The sequence below is a fragment of the Delphinus delphis genome, chromosome 14 (genome assembly GCF_949987515.2).
Source record: "Delphinus delphis chromosome 14, mDelDel1.2, whole genome shotgun sequence".
Lineage (NCBI taxonomy): Eukaryota > Metazoa > Chordata > Mammalia > Artiodactyla > Delphinidae > Delphinus > Delphinus delphis.
The window spans coordinates 51,726,092-51,741,525 of record NC_082696.1 but is presented as its reverse complement, the minus strand read 5'-3'; positions in this window follow the sequence as shown (position 1 = coordinate 51,741,525).

Genomic DNA, 15,434 nt, shown 5'->3' with positions numbered 1-15,434 from the left:
AAGGTTCCTTCTGAGTCTTTTGGGCCTTACATATTTTCAGCTTGAAATAATCCACGTGCTAAAGAGACATGTTTTGGGGTGGCAGGTTATGCTCCCCTGCACCGCCTTCATGAATGCTCGTTTCTTCAGTGCTGTCCTAGTCCATTCAGGCTACTGTCACCAAGTACCATAGACTGGGCGCTTATCATCAGCAGAAATATACTGCTCACAGTTCCGGTGGCTGGAAGTCCCAGCTCAAGGTGCCAGCACGGTTGGGCTCTGGTGGGAGCGCTCTTCCGGTTTGTCTCCTTGTTATGTCCTCACATGGTAGAAGGGGCCCTAATCCCATTCATGAGGGCTCTGTCCTCATGACCTAATCACCTCGTAATCAGAGGCCCCATCTCCTAATACCATGAGGATGTCAACATATACATTTTGCAAGGAAACAAACATTCAAGCCATAACAAGTGAGATCCTCTTAAATCTTTCTGAAGAGACTAAGAACAGGCTCTAAAAACCTAGCATGTACCCTCTCACCAACCTTGACACAATCTGGTGCTTGGTTTTCTCAGGCAGCCCCTGTAGGGTGGATAAAAGTGTGGGGATGTGTACATTCTACTCCTTCTGTGGGACTCGAGGGACATTGTTCCAGCTAATGATTAAGAACTCTCCAGACAATAGGGGCTTCTTAGACAATGGGTGAATTTCCAGGATGTCCCTCCTTCTCGGAAATTCAATGGGTGAATTTCCGAGAAGGAGGGAGATAAACAAAATGTAAAAAAGGTATCTGTCAAAGACCAATCAGGAAGCTGGGGACAAGTTCCCTCTCTGGTCCAAGCCTAAGCCGGGACCAATCAGCAGGAAAACACAACCAACTCTATAATTTACATACGGGGAAATGGGAACCTATAAAACTGACATATTCGCGCCCAAAAGGGGTTCCTTCTTCGACCTCCTGCGTGAGGACCAAGGAACCCCGGTGCACCGGCCTTCAATAAACCTCTTGCGTTTTGCATCGGCTTCCGACTCTTGTTGTTTCCTGGGCGAGTCGAAACTCCTAGGAGACCGCGTAGGTCTAACACTTTCAATGGGGCCTCCCAAGACACACCTTCTCAAGCCCCAGGCTGAACAGGCTAGAAAGACAGTGCAGTGTCTGCCCTTGAAGTGAGTACTGACAAAACTGTATCTGTTCTGGGTGTCAAATAAGCCAGGTACACACCAACCACAGCCACAGAAATGTAGCCTAGTCCCTGCTGGGTCATTTAGTCTTATCTTGGCTGCCCCTGCTTCTGCAGTTACTCTTACTCACATAACTGCACCATTTCCTACTCACTCTTTATTTGTATGTGTGTAGTGTAGGTTAGAGAAAGTTTTTTCCTCTACCCTCCTAGGTTTTCCAGCTGGGGCCCTGCAAACTAGACTAACAAAAGACAGATTAACAAGGGAAAAACAAACAGAGCTTATTAACATGTGCATCTCACACACACACACACACACACACACACACACACACACACACACACACACACGAGAGAAATTCATCACTCAAAGGGCTGATTAGAACGTGGGCTTATATAGCATCTTAACAAAGATCAATACATTTGTAGAGAAGCTGCAAGACAAAGAAAATAGGTTTTAGGCTTCCAAGGGCAGCAAACTTGTGGGAAGGTGAATACATGGGGGAAACTAATGGAAGATAAGGGCTGCTTTAGTAAGTCGATTCCTCTCCTGTTGTCTCTGGACTGATAAGAGTCCCTGGTGGTAAGGAGTCTACGCCTGCTTTTAGGCAAATAGGAGAGGGAAAAAAAAAAAAAATAGGAGAGGGCAGAGAGCTTTTTTGCATCTGCTGTTTCTCAATTGTCTTCAGCTCAAAATAATCCTTATGCCAAAGTGGTGTATTTTGGAGTGGCACATTCTGGTCCCCTAAGTAGTGACCTCCAGAGCCAGCTCCTCTTAGGGGAAGCCAACGTCCTCTAGCTTCTTCCTGTTCTCTGGGTGCCTTGCTTCTCAGAGGACTCCAGTGTTTCCAGCTTTCACTGTTCCTCCAACAAAACTGGGGCAGATGAACTCAGCATGCTGTCCAGGGCCACGTCCCAGACCCTCAGCCTGCAGGGTGGAGCAAGCCCCAGTACACCCCAGGGAATCTCAGAGAGCCCCTTCTTCCAAGCACTCTGCTTACTAGAAAGGCATTTCTAAGAAAGAAATGAGCTGGGAAGTATTGCAAAATATTGTCGCTCTACAAGTATGACTGAATATTCCTGCCATGCCAGGGGCATGGGGACTTCCTGACTATATCTCTATGGGTCTGTTTGCATACTGACACCCAGCAGCCCTCAGGCTTAAGTGATAGGAGATTATCTGAGCCTCTTGGGGGATCTGGATCTCCATTACCGGAGGATTGCATTCTTTTTTAAAGTTTAGGTAGATGTCTTTATATTAAAGAGAATGCTGAGATCATATCACCTGTTACTCACCCCAAGGAGCCCACAGGTGTGATAACACAATTGGCTAAGAAGATTTCAACTCCCCACTGTGCCCGCAACATTGCAGTGAACCTGCTCATATACAGAGACAAGTTCACAGAGAGGCTGATGAAGCCTCAGCTTTGAGACTTCTCACCTGCACAAATCCTTTTCAAAGCTCTGTCCCCAGCTTTTATGTTTATAATCTGTACTCTTCTTCTCAAATAGTGTTCCCCAGTTATATAAACTTCAAGCCCCACAAACCCTGATTGACTCCTGCTTCTACGTGTCCCTTTAATGGGCATGCATGAGAATTGCTAAAGGACCTAGGCCATGAAGGGAATTGCTGGGTTCTAAGGTAACCATACACTTAATCTGATTAGCTACTGACAGATAATTCTCCAACCTGTGCTCCCACGAGCAGCAAGAGGAATCTCTATCCCCACACCCTGCCAGCACTTGGCATTACCCAGCTTTCTAGCTATGCTAGGCTAGTAGCTGCAAGCCTTATAGCATATTACTCCCTTCGAATATCACCTGCACCTATGCATTTCTCTGGTTATCAATGAGCAATTTCTTTCATATACTTGTAAAGCCTTTGGCTTTCCTCTTTCATAAGTCGTCTGTTTATATATTTAACCCATTTTTCTTTTGGTGTATTCTCCTTTCTAATTGAATTGCAGGAGTTCTTTGTGTGTTCTAGATGTCTATCCTTTGTCACTTCTAGACATCATAAACCTCATAAATTTCCCAATCTGTCACCCATCTCTTAAGTTCAACGGTGGTGCCGCTCGTTAACAGAAACCCTTAATTTTGATGTAATCGGATCTATCATTTTGCCTTGTGGTTTGTACTTTCTAAGTCTGGTTTAAGAAATTTTTACCTGTCCCAGGTTACGCTTTTCACCTGTTTAACTTTATAGTTTTACCTTTTGTATTTAGGTCTCTAATCCACTGGAAATCTCCTTTGTATGTGGGGTTAGAGAGAGACCCAACTTTACTTCTCTTCATTCTTTCTTTCACTGCCTGTTTTCCCACCACCACCTACTAAACAATCCATCTTCCCCCTATCGATCTGTGGTACCACCTCTGTGTGAGATGAAGTTTACAGGTAAACACAGGACTACCAGTGCACTCTCGATTCTTCTCCACTGCCACATTAAAAACAACTTTGTAAGCGTCTCAGTATCTGGTGGGCAATTTCCCCCTCTTTATACTTCTGTTTCTAGATTGATTTTGCTATCTGTGAAACTTATTTTTCCCTATACATTTTAGGATAAGTATATTAGGTTTCTTAAAAAAACTACAACTAGAATTTTGATTGGGATTGCACTGAATTTATAAATTTATTTGGAGATAGTTGATATCTTTATAATTTAAGTTGTGCAATCCAAGACGTGATATGTCTGAAATGACAGAATCGTGAGAAGAAATTAAGATAGCTATGAATGAATATCTTTGAACGGGCCCCAAACCCTGTTCTCACTATGCCTCCTTATTTGGGTCTGGGGAGGCGGGGCAATAAAAAATTCCCATGCTGATCAAGGAGGAACCAAGTGTGCAGGGAACTGTGCTTCACTTCCCGGGGTGTGGGCCAGGAGCTCTGCAAGCATGTAAGAGATGGCTCTGACTGGCATGGTACCAGCAGTGACTGGGCAAGGGGGCAAGGGAGTGTTTCAGAGATGCCCACTCCCCAGCAAGGGCAAGAGGAAGCAACCAAGTGTGCCCAAGTGGCCAAGCACTTCCAGCTTGCAGAGTCAAAGGAATCTGAGATGTAGATCAAGAGAATGTGAACGTGGAGGCCTGCTGGTTGGAGGTCGCGGTGGGATTGGGGGCATGAATGGTGGATCCCAGCCCACGAGGACAAGACATGATGAGTTCTGGCTGAGTTCATGCCAGTGGGGGGCAGAGGATGCCAATAAACCAGAAACTCCCTCTCACCAATGCCTGGGGGCTGCAGCGCCCTCTCTCCCTCTGCACAGGGACTGGGATGGCCTCCAGGGAGAAGGTGGACCAGGGGGAGGGAAAAAATCCAGAAACTGACTATTTATTCAGAGGAGTCTGAGTTTTAAAGCAGAAGTTATCTTGAATTAGTAAGTTCAGTTCTGTAGAAATAAATACTAGCCTTTTTTTTCTTTTAAAGCATCTGAGATGTCAGACTACAGTGGTTCTATAAATTTCATATCCACTCTACAGATTTTTGGTTTCTGCAGACTGGATTTCAGCAGTAGAAGAAAAATCTCGTAAGGAGGGGCTGGGAGAATTAAATAAATATGACATAACCGTAAGGCAGGTAAAGGAACTGAGGCATAAAGAAACCAAAAGCTTTGCTTCTCAGCAAAGTGAATGAATGGCAGGCAATCGCATCATTTCCGGTTCTCATTCTGGCTCTGAATTTCAACAAGTACCTTGAGGGGATTCTGGAATAACCCCCTTGAGACCACAGCCCTGCTCACAAGAGCTCTGCTCAGTCTAGGATGTTGAATTGCAGCACCGGGAGCTCTTCCCTGAGGCCCCCTGTCTGCAGGGTGATGTGACTCCCCACAGGAAGTGTCCAGCACACCAGGGCTGGCTGGGCTTCCTGCCACTGCCAGGCGACCCCTTTCTCAGACAGAATGTGCAGCCCCTTGGGTGGCCAAGCATCCTGCAGCTGATCTGGGAAGCCCTCCTTGTCCTCTGGTAAGAGATGGCTGTGGCTTTTCCACATCCCTCCTTTTGTGTGGATAAAAATGTTCTCAGCAGGGGCTTCCCTGGTGGCACAGTGGTTGAGAGTCCGCCTGCCGATGCAGGGGACACGGGTTCGTGCCCCGTTCCGGAAGGATCCCACATGCCGCGGAGCCGCTGAGCCTGCGCATCCGGAGCCTGTGCTCTGCAACGGGAGAGGCCACAACAGTGAGAGGCCCACGTACCGCAAAAAAAAGAAAAAAAAAAAAAAAAAAAAATGTTCTCAGCAGATACTGCTGCTAAGAGGACACACCGGACCCTAGGTCAGCTTCAGTTCTGGCGTTGGCAAGCTCAGAACATGCAGTCCCCCAGGTTCCTCTAGCACAAGTAGATGAAAAGCCCTTCTCCCCTGACCCTCATCAGCTCCGGGGAACCCGGAGGAGCGGAAGCAGGCTGCTTCTCCTCCGAGGAGAGCCTCGTGCCACAAAGGCTTTGGGTGTCACCCGCTGCCTCAGCCGTCCCTGCTGAGGTCCCCTGTCCTGCCATGGCCTCCGGCTGTGGGCCCGGGCAGGTCGCTCCTCTCAGCCCAGCCTTCTCTGAATCGGCTGGCTGCCAGACAGCATCCCCCAACACTCTCTCTGAACGGGGCCCCGGGAGCTCTGATGCTTTGCTCTCACCGCTCCGGCCGCGTATCACAGAGCTGGAGCCAGGCCCTTCTGTCCGTGCCTCTCCCTCAGCCACTGTTGCTCTGATGCTCCTGTGCCGAGGGGCACATGGCATTTCCACAGGGGGCTCACAGCCTCCCCAGGGCTCACCCTGGGAGGAAAGCCCAAGCCTTCTCCGCCCTGAGTGCCCCTACCAGCACGTTTATCTGAGGCACCCATTCTATACCCCAAACCCCCAGCACTCAGGCGGGGCAGAAAGCAGGCGCTTCAACCCTGCACCTATGCTCTCATATTGTTTTGGTACAGCCTGCAAGGTAAGGACGGCGCTTACATTTCTAAATGGCTGAAAATACATCAAAAGGATATTTTGTGGCACATGAAAATTTATAAAATTCAGATGTCAGGGACCAGAAATAAACTTTTATAGGAACACAGCAGTACCCACTCGTTTACGTGTTGTCTGTGGCTGCTTTTGTGCTCCAAGGGCAGATTGGAGTAGTTGTGATGGAGACTGTAAGGCCCACAGAACCTAAAATATCTGGCCCTTTGCAGTAAACATTTGCTGACTCTTGTCAGGCACGAACCCTCCCTGTCCCCCCTCTCCTGAAGCCCCACTGGCCATGTGTAGCGAAAGCTACCACTGCTCCGGGAATGGTGGGGAAAAGCAGAGAGAACAGCCTCCACCAGTAGACTGACAGCCACTGGAGGGGATCATGGCTTTCATCATCATATTAGGGGATCGCTACATGTTCCATCCTATAGTAAATAATTTTCCATAGCTCCAAGTTACAAGCTCTCCTTATAACCAAACTAATTTTTATTTCTATGGAAAAAAAAGGTTACTGCTTTCTTATAATAAATTAACTGTCCTTCAAAGTTACAATAGAGTGAGTTGATAAATAACTTCCAAAGGGGAAGATGATCTCAAACCAGTTCTGGTTAATTTTTAGATGAATCAGTTGGAACCACAAAATTGGGTACTAAAAGTACTGAGTACCATCTAAAATCAAAACAATTCCTCTGGGTGTGTGTGTTTATCCGTGTCTGTTTCCGTGTGTCTCTGTGTGTTGTTTAGTTCAACAAACTAGATTGAGAATAGGATAGGAGAATTTACCTTCTCAAGGGAGATTTTTAAATCTGATTAAGGATTTATATTTTAAAAAATTAGCAGTGTTTCTCTAATCTCATGGAATAGGAAAGGCTTGGGGAAGGGGAGTGGGTGCTAGGAAACATGACCATCCTTTGTTCAACTTTGAGAGAGCCAAACTGAAGGTATTGCAATCTAAGACAATAATTGCATAAACCTGTCTGCTCATTGGGCTTTCAAAAATTCTCTTAATCAGCATTCGTTTCCTGAGAACCCATTATTTACCATGCGTTGTATTAGGGGAAAAGAGCTACAAAGATACATGCCGCCATCTTTGCCTACAGAGAGAACACAGTAAAGGCTGCGGGGGGTGGAGGTGCTCTCGGTCCTCAGGGGCAGATCCAGGCTGGCTAGCTCAGGAGGAGGATTTTTTTTTTTGTAAAACTACATGTGAAGCGTTAATGGGGCTGGTCTTTCACGACGGCCAGGGACAGGCATTGGAGGGGGCAAGTTCCTGGCACTGGGAAGCCACTCTAGTTTCAGGAGACCGCTGGGCTCTGTGGCAGGAGTCATGCCTATTGACCTATAGCTCAGTCTCTGCTGGGCTTGAAACTCTTCTCTCCTCCATCACTTCTGCTTACTCATAGTTTCAATATTTTGTAATTTGGGCTCATTGTGACTCACTGTGGCCTCAGCTCTTATTTTCTTGTTTCTAAACATCCTACCAAGTCTTTTTCTCTTGACATTTCCCTGTTTAAATTTCTAAGGGAGAAATAGGGATGAACCCAGCTTTCATACGTGTGTGTGCCAGGTTATGAAATGAGCTGCCGACCAGCCTACTGAGTGGCTGCCTGTTGGTTGGGTGTCCACCCTGCACCGATCAGCTCTAGGGGTGGGGTCATACGGGACAAAGCGTAACCACTTACAGCTGCTCCTTTGGGTTTCCCCTAGCAGGGTTAGTGAGAATGACAGATAATGTGAATAAGTTGTTCACCATGGAGAGACCCATATAAAATTAACCCTCTGCTGTGAAAACACTACAAGCGAAATTCACTGGGCAAGCTTGGCAGCACAGGTGGTGGTGGGGAAAACAATCCTATAACCAGGTAGGACGGGGAGCCTTGTCAGCAGGGCTCCCTTCCCCAGGGGCAGCCAGGAGGGCGATATCCAGAGGAGTTAGCAGCTGCAGGCTGTGTATTGTACCCAAACGGGCTCATGGCAGCCGGTCAGGCAGCATAGCGTGGTTCTGGGTGATGCGTCTGCTGATAGCCAGTGATTGGTTATATCATAACCAGGGTAGGTTCTAGGCCTATAGGGAGGAGCGACAAGATCAAGGCAGGATCTCCATGTTGTCTAAGTTCAGAGCAAACCACTAATCCCAGTGAGGAAATGGAGTGCCAAGCAGACACACAAGATTGAGGCCCACTCTTACGGAATTTGCGTGGGGCACGCAGGTGTATGTGTAGGGGAGAGCACTGATACAACTCTGGGGACACGTATCAGCTGCAGTAACACCAAGGGTCAGTAGTGGCACAAATAGCTTGAGACCTCTACCTGCGACGGGGCTTGGGCTCCCGGCCAGCATGGAGGGTCAGCAGTGCATCCGTGTCCAGGGCTCGGAGGCTAGAGGAGGAGGGAGCAGCAGAAGTTTGTACAGAACCGGGGCAGCCATGACAGATGACTTTTCAGCTGACGTTTGCTGTAAGTATTTATCAGGAAAAAGGGAGGAAGGTGAGGAACCTTCCAAGTGGTCAGTAGAACCAAAAGATTCTGGGGCCCCTCTGATATCTTCCTCTGGGACTCAAAATTACCTACTTAGCTAAGGAGGTTGTAAGGGAACTCAGAAGGTAAATGACTCCCAGTTACAACCCCCAGACTGAGAGCCACCTGGGGAAGCCAGCAAGTAGACCAAATCCCCCAGAGTGTTGGTAGACACACTAAGAACGGTGGTGGTAGGGGGGGAGCTCCAGGGCCCAGCTGCTCTTCTCTTCATTTTCAAAGAGCAGGGTCTCATGGACCTTTCTTTCTTTCTTTCCCTTCCCTTTCCTTTCCCTTCCTTCCTTCCTTCCTTTCTTTCATGGCTGCATTGGGTCTTTGTTGCTGTGCGCAGGCTTTTCTCTAGTTGCGGTGAGCGGGGCCTACTCTTCGTTGCAGTGCGCAGGCTTCTCATTGCGGTGGCTTCTCCTGTCGTGGAACACGGGCTCTAGGCGCTCCAGCTTCAGTAGTTGTGGCACGCGGGCTCAGCAGTTGTGGCTCGCGGGCTTAGTTGCTCGGCGGCATGTGGGATCTTCCCGGACCAGGGCTCAAACCCGCGTCCCCTGCATTGGCAGGTGGATTCTTAACCACTGCGCCACCAGGGAAGTCCTCATGGACATTTTTAATTGCTCTTTAAAAGTCTCAGCGACTTCTGTTGTGTCCATTAGTTCACCATAAAAAACGTACTCAGGTTGTTGCCCCAAGTGCTTTAACTATCTTTATCTGGAATCAGAAGCTTGGCTAATTAGCAAAATGAATGATAGAAATGGCTTCTGTTGGCAAAATTAGAGATCTGTTAATTAACATAAAGGATATTATACATGGGCTTTTACCGTGAAACCTTAATGGTGTTCAAGACATGAGCTTGGCTAGAACATCAGGGCTATGCTCTCTGTCTACTCTATGTAAGCTGAGAATAAGATTCTAGCCAGACCTTTACCAGTCGCCTTTCAGAATGGCGTCAGAGGCATGATTTGGAACTTGTCCTGTGTTCAGCCATGAATTCAGACAATTCTGGTTGCCTGATGCCAACTAAAATCTGGTCTTTAGAATAGTGCCCTGTCACTCTCAAGAGAACCTTTCATGTAAAGTGTGGACGGAGCACCTAAAAGGTCAGAGGGCTGGGACTTCTCTGAGCTTACAGAACCAGCTGCTTGAACATTTTTAGATCTTCTTACTGATAAATATGTACGTGTGTGTCACAGCACTTGGTCTGAGACCTACTTTCATTATTACATCACAGCGGGGCTGTGGGGAGATGGGGTTAATCAGATCCCACCACATCTTGGCTAGGAATGGGCAACCTCAGTGATGCAGAAGTGGGATACTCTGTTGCGGTTGAATTCATCCCTTCAGCAAATATTTCTGGCATAACGTCTATTTGCCAGGCATGTGCTTGATACTGAGGGTACAATGTTGCATGAGGCAGACATGATCCCCTCCCTCGAGAAGCTTCCAGTCCAGGAGGCAAGTGATCAAGCAAATAGCAACAATCAGTAGTGAGCATCACGGCGGGGGGAAGTACAGAGGCGTGGGGACACGGAGTAGACAGGATATACAAACTGGGAGGTCAAAGCAGTTCCTCCTTTTTTCTGGAAAAATACAAGTGCTAGAATTGACCCCACAGGCCACTGGACAAATGCCCAAGGGCACTGATGTGGCCTGACCCTGTTGCAGAGTTTGAAGCTCAAGGATATTTTTGAGGTCCTGTGGTCATTCTCCTCCCATCAGTTTGAGCCCACATGGACACCTGGCTCCCTTGTATTTTTATCCCGGAGGCCACTAAGGTTCAAATCCACATGATGCAGTTGGCAGATTTCATCCCCAGAGACCGCAGCACGAAGAGGCTTAGTGACTTGCCCAAGGGCATGTATTGAGTCAAGTGTAGAACTGGGAACAAAACTCAGTCACCTGACGCTGGGGCCAGCTCCCCTTCCCTTAGACGCGTCACCTAACAGGGAAAATAATCTTCTGAAATATCAAATAGCATTGGTCTTTTGATGAGTAAGCAAGCTGATGAGCAAATAATGAGAAAAGTGGGTATTGAATTTCCTTTGACATACCCCTTTGGAAAACGCAGCAACAGATGCAAGAAGAGTGTGACTTATAAATGAAAGCAAAAATCTTTTAAGATAGCCTCAGACAGCTGATAAACAGCCACAAGGCCTGAGTGTCAGTGCAAAGGAGAGAAAGAACCAAACATGTAAGACACTAGAGTTCTCAGGCAGGCAAGGGAGTCGCGGTCTCAGGAGTCACGGTGTTTGTATAGGGACTGAGTTGCCCTTTCTCGTCCTCTTGGTTATGGAGGGAGAGGGGAGAGGTACTTTTGAAACACAGATCACTTAAGGGTAGTCCCATGTGAGACGTTGATAAGCTGACTGAAGACGCATGCCTGATAAAATCACGGTTGGCCGAGTTCTTGTTGAGATGAGAGAAAATACTACCTGCTTCTGAGAAACAAACTTATGGTTACCAAAGGGAAGGGTGAGGGAGGGATAAATTAGGAGCTTGGGATTAACAGATACACACCACTATATATAAAATAAACAGCAAGGACCTACCGTATAGCACAGGAACTATATTGAATATCTTGTAATAACCTATAACCTCTGCCCCGCACCAAAATAGTGCTGTGTCATTGCCTCAACGGCAGCACCTAGGACTAGGTTTCTCCAGCCTTCCTTTAACAAAACAGAACAAACAACAAAACTGAATTTCCTTAATGTCTTTCAGTTTGAGAGAGAAAAGGAAGTTGGAAGAGAAAAGGGTTTCCTTTGACCCTCTAATCCACTCAGTTTACTGAAACATGTCTGTGGGCTTCGTTTTGTAGATACAACCAAATACTGTCAACGTCATGGAACATATAACATCCAGGCCCCTGGGTAATTTAGGATCAGAAAGTTCAGGTGTGATTGGCCTCGGTGTGCTCACTGCACTCCATTTCTGCTTCCTCATCTAAAAGATACTCAAGTGTGGACTCCCGGGTCGTATTGGGAAAGGGGAGGGGGCAAAGGTCATTGGAAGTTGGTAACACTTTGACAGGTTTTATAAGTTTCCTAACGTGGGAACAAATCTCCCTAGACCTAACTACACAAGAAAAAAATTCTATTCCTATGAACAAATGTTCCACTTGACAGGATGAAACCTTTAGTCTTTCTTTTTGTAGGTCAATTCTATGGAAGAACCCAGAAGCTAGTTTACAGAGAAATCTCAGTGAGGATCTGTCTCTTGAGCTCTACACACATATCCAACTGTGGAAGTCATTTTCCTAGATGCCCCCAAACTCGACGCTTCCCGAGCAGAGCCCGTCGTCTCCTCTCCCCGCCCCTCCGGCGCTGCTCTACTGACCGCGCTCTGCCTCAGCGAATGCCACCATCTTCCTCACGGGCATCCAATCTAGAAGCCACGGAGTCCTCTTTGATGCCTTTCTCTCTCACTTGCTCCGCTTCCAGTAAGTTACCCAGTCTGGTTACTGCTGCCTCCTAAATCTCTCCCATATTTACTTGCTTCTCTTCATTCCCACCACCTGCCACCACCCTAGCCCAGTCTGCTAGCACCTCTCACCTGGATCACTGCACCAGCCCCTAATCAGGCTCCGCCTCCTGCCTTGCCTGCCATGCTTCCTACATGCGGGGAGAGTGATACTTCTAAAATACAACTCTGATCCCCTCACTTTCCTGCTAAGACCCTGCAATGGCTCCCCACCATCAGGGAATAAGGACCAAATAAGACCTTCTCTGTTTGAAGGTTTATCTCTTCGGATTCTTGACTTGCCATGCCACTCCTACCCCCTCATACTCCAACCTTGAGCTATGAAAACTTTTAGGTCCCGGACGAACCTGACTTGCACTCTGCCTCCTCTTGGCCTCAGGTATCCCTATTCCCACAGCTTGGAACGCTTCTTACTCTCACTCCTCCTCACCTGATTAACTGCTATTAGCCTTCAGCACTCAGCTTGGAAGTCCCTTCTTGACATCACTTATGTGCTCCAATAGCACAGTCTGTGTGTCCCATTTCAAAACTCTTGCCTCATTTGGGAGTACACATGCCTATTTACTGTTTTAGCTGTATTTGCTGTTGGAAAGTATGTTCCTTATATGATGCTAGAAAAGGCAAACTATAGGGACAGAAAGCAGATCAGTGGTTGCCAGGTGCTGAGGGTGGGGGGAGGGGATTGACTGCAAAGCAGCCAAGCAAACTTTTTGAGGTGATGGAAGTGCTCTATATCTTGACTGTGGTGGTGGTTATATCAGAAGGAGAAAGGGAAAGAAAATCCCATTTAAAAACACCTCAAAAAACAAAAACAAACCTAGGAATAAACTTAACCACTGATAAAGTAAACTGAAGATGATTCAAAGAAATGGAAAGATGTTCTATCCTCTTGGATTGGAAAAATTAATATTGTCATACTACCCAAAGAAATCTACAGATTTAATGCAATTTCTATCAAAATACCTATGTCATTTTTCACAGAACTAGAAAAAATAATCCTAAAATTTATATGGAATCAAAAAAGACCCGAAATTTCCAAGCCAATCCTGAGAAAAAAGAACAAAGCTGGAGATATATCCCTTCCAGATTTCAGATTTTACTACAAAGCTATAGTAATCAAAACAGTGAGGTATTGGCACAAAAACAGACACTTGGATCAATGGAACAGAATAGAGAGCCCAGAAATAAACCCACACACTTATGGTCAATTAATCTACAACAAAGGAGGCAAGAATATACAATGGAGAAAAGACAGTCTCTTCAACAAGTGGTGCTAGGAAAGCTGGACAGCTACATGTAAATCAATGAAATTAGAACATTCCCTCACAGGACTTCCCTGGTGGCGCAGTGGTTAAGAATCCGCCTGCCAATGCGGGGGACATGGGTTTGATCCCTGGTCTGGGAAGATCTCACATGCCGTGGAGCAACTAAGCCCGTGTGCCACAACTACTGAGCCCGTGTGCCACAACTACTGAGCCCGTGTGCCACAACTACTGAAGCCCTCACGCCTAGACCCCTGCTCTGCAATGAGAAGTCCATGCACCACAATGAAGAGTAGCCCCTGCTTGCTGCAACTAGAGAAAGCCCGCATGCAGCCAAATGCAGCCAAAAAATAAAGAATTTTTTTTAAAAAGAACATTTCCTCACACCATATACAAAAATAAACTCAAAATGGTTTAAAGACCTAAATGTAAGACATGACACCATAAAACTCCTAGAAGAGAACATAGGGAAAACTCTTTGACATAAATCAGAGCAATATTTTCTTAGATCAATCCCCCAAGGCAAAAGAAATAAAAGCAAAATTAAATAGATCCTAATCAAATATAAAAGCATTTGCACAGCAAAGGAAGCCATCAACAAAACAAAAAGATAACCTACGGAATGGGAGAAAATATTTGCAAATGATGTGACCCACAAGGAGTTAATATCCAAAATATACAAACAGGTCATACAACTCAATATCAAAAAAACAAACAACCCAATCAAAAAATGGGCAGAAGACCTGAATAGACATTTCTCCAAAGAAGACATACAGATGACTAACAGGCACATAAAATGATGCTCAACATCACTAATTATTAGAGAAATATAAATCAGAATCACAATGAGGTATCATCTCACTCCAGTCAGAATAGCTGTCATCAAAAAGTCTACAAACAGTAAATACGAGAGAGGATGTGGAGAAAAGGGACCCTCGTACACTATTGGTAGGAATGTAAATTGGTGCAGCCACTATGGAAAACAGTATGAAGGTTCCTCAAAAGACTAAAAATAGAACTACCATATGATCCAGCAATTCCACTCCTGAGTATATTATATAGTCAAAGAAAACAAAAACACTAATTCAAAAAGATACATGCCCCACAATGTTCACAGCATCATTATTTACAATAACCAAGACATGGAAGCAACCCAAGTGCCCATCAACAGACAATTGGCTTGTGAATACACACACGCACGCACACACACACACACACACACACACACACACACACAGGAATATTACTCAGCCATAAAAAAGAATGAAATACTACTGTTTGCAGCAACATGGATGGACCTAGAGAATATTATGCTTAGTGAAATAAGTCAGACAGAGAAACACAAATACTACATGATATCACTTACATGTGGAATCTAAAAAATAACACAAACTACTATACATAAAATAGATAAGCAACAAGGATTTACCTATAGCACAGAGAATTATACCCAATATCTTATAACAATTTATAATGGAATATAATCTGCAAAAACACCCAAAAAACAAAAAACTGAATCGCAATGCTATACACCTGAAACTAGCACAATATTATAAATCAACTGTACTTCAATTTAAAAATTTAAAAATGCATCAAACTTTACACTTAAAATCGGTGAATTTATTGTATAGAAATTACATGTCAATAAAGCTGGTTTTAAGAAAAATAAATGTATCCCCCCTGAGGGCAAGTTTGTACTTAGAACAGTGCCTGGCCCATAGTAAGTGCCTACAATAGGTCATTGTTAAATGAATGGATGGATGAATGAATGTATATTATTCCCTTTCCCTACTGTTTTATACAATTGGCATAAAAAATTTTTAAATCAATGTGTAAAAAATGTGTTATGACTTGCCCTGGCATCCCATGAATGGGATTCAAATTTCTCTCAGTGAAACATGTAAACATAAGCCCCATGCATGTCCTTTGGAGAAACATGGTTCCAGCAAGAGCTCAGGAGAAGGCATTTCAGTGACATGAGACAGCAGTTCTGCTCGCCTTACGAATGGAGAGGGTGAGAAATAAAAGCTTCAGTGGGGTGGCTACTGGCACTTCTGAGGCCTGTCTGC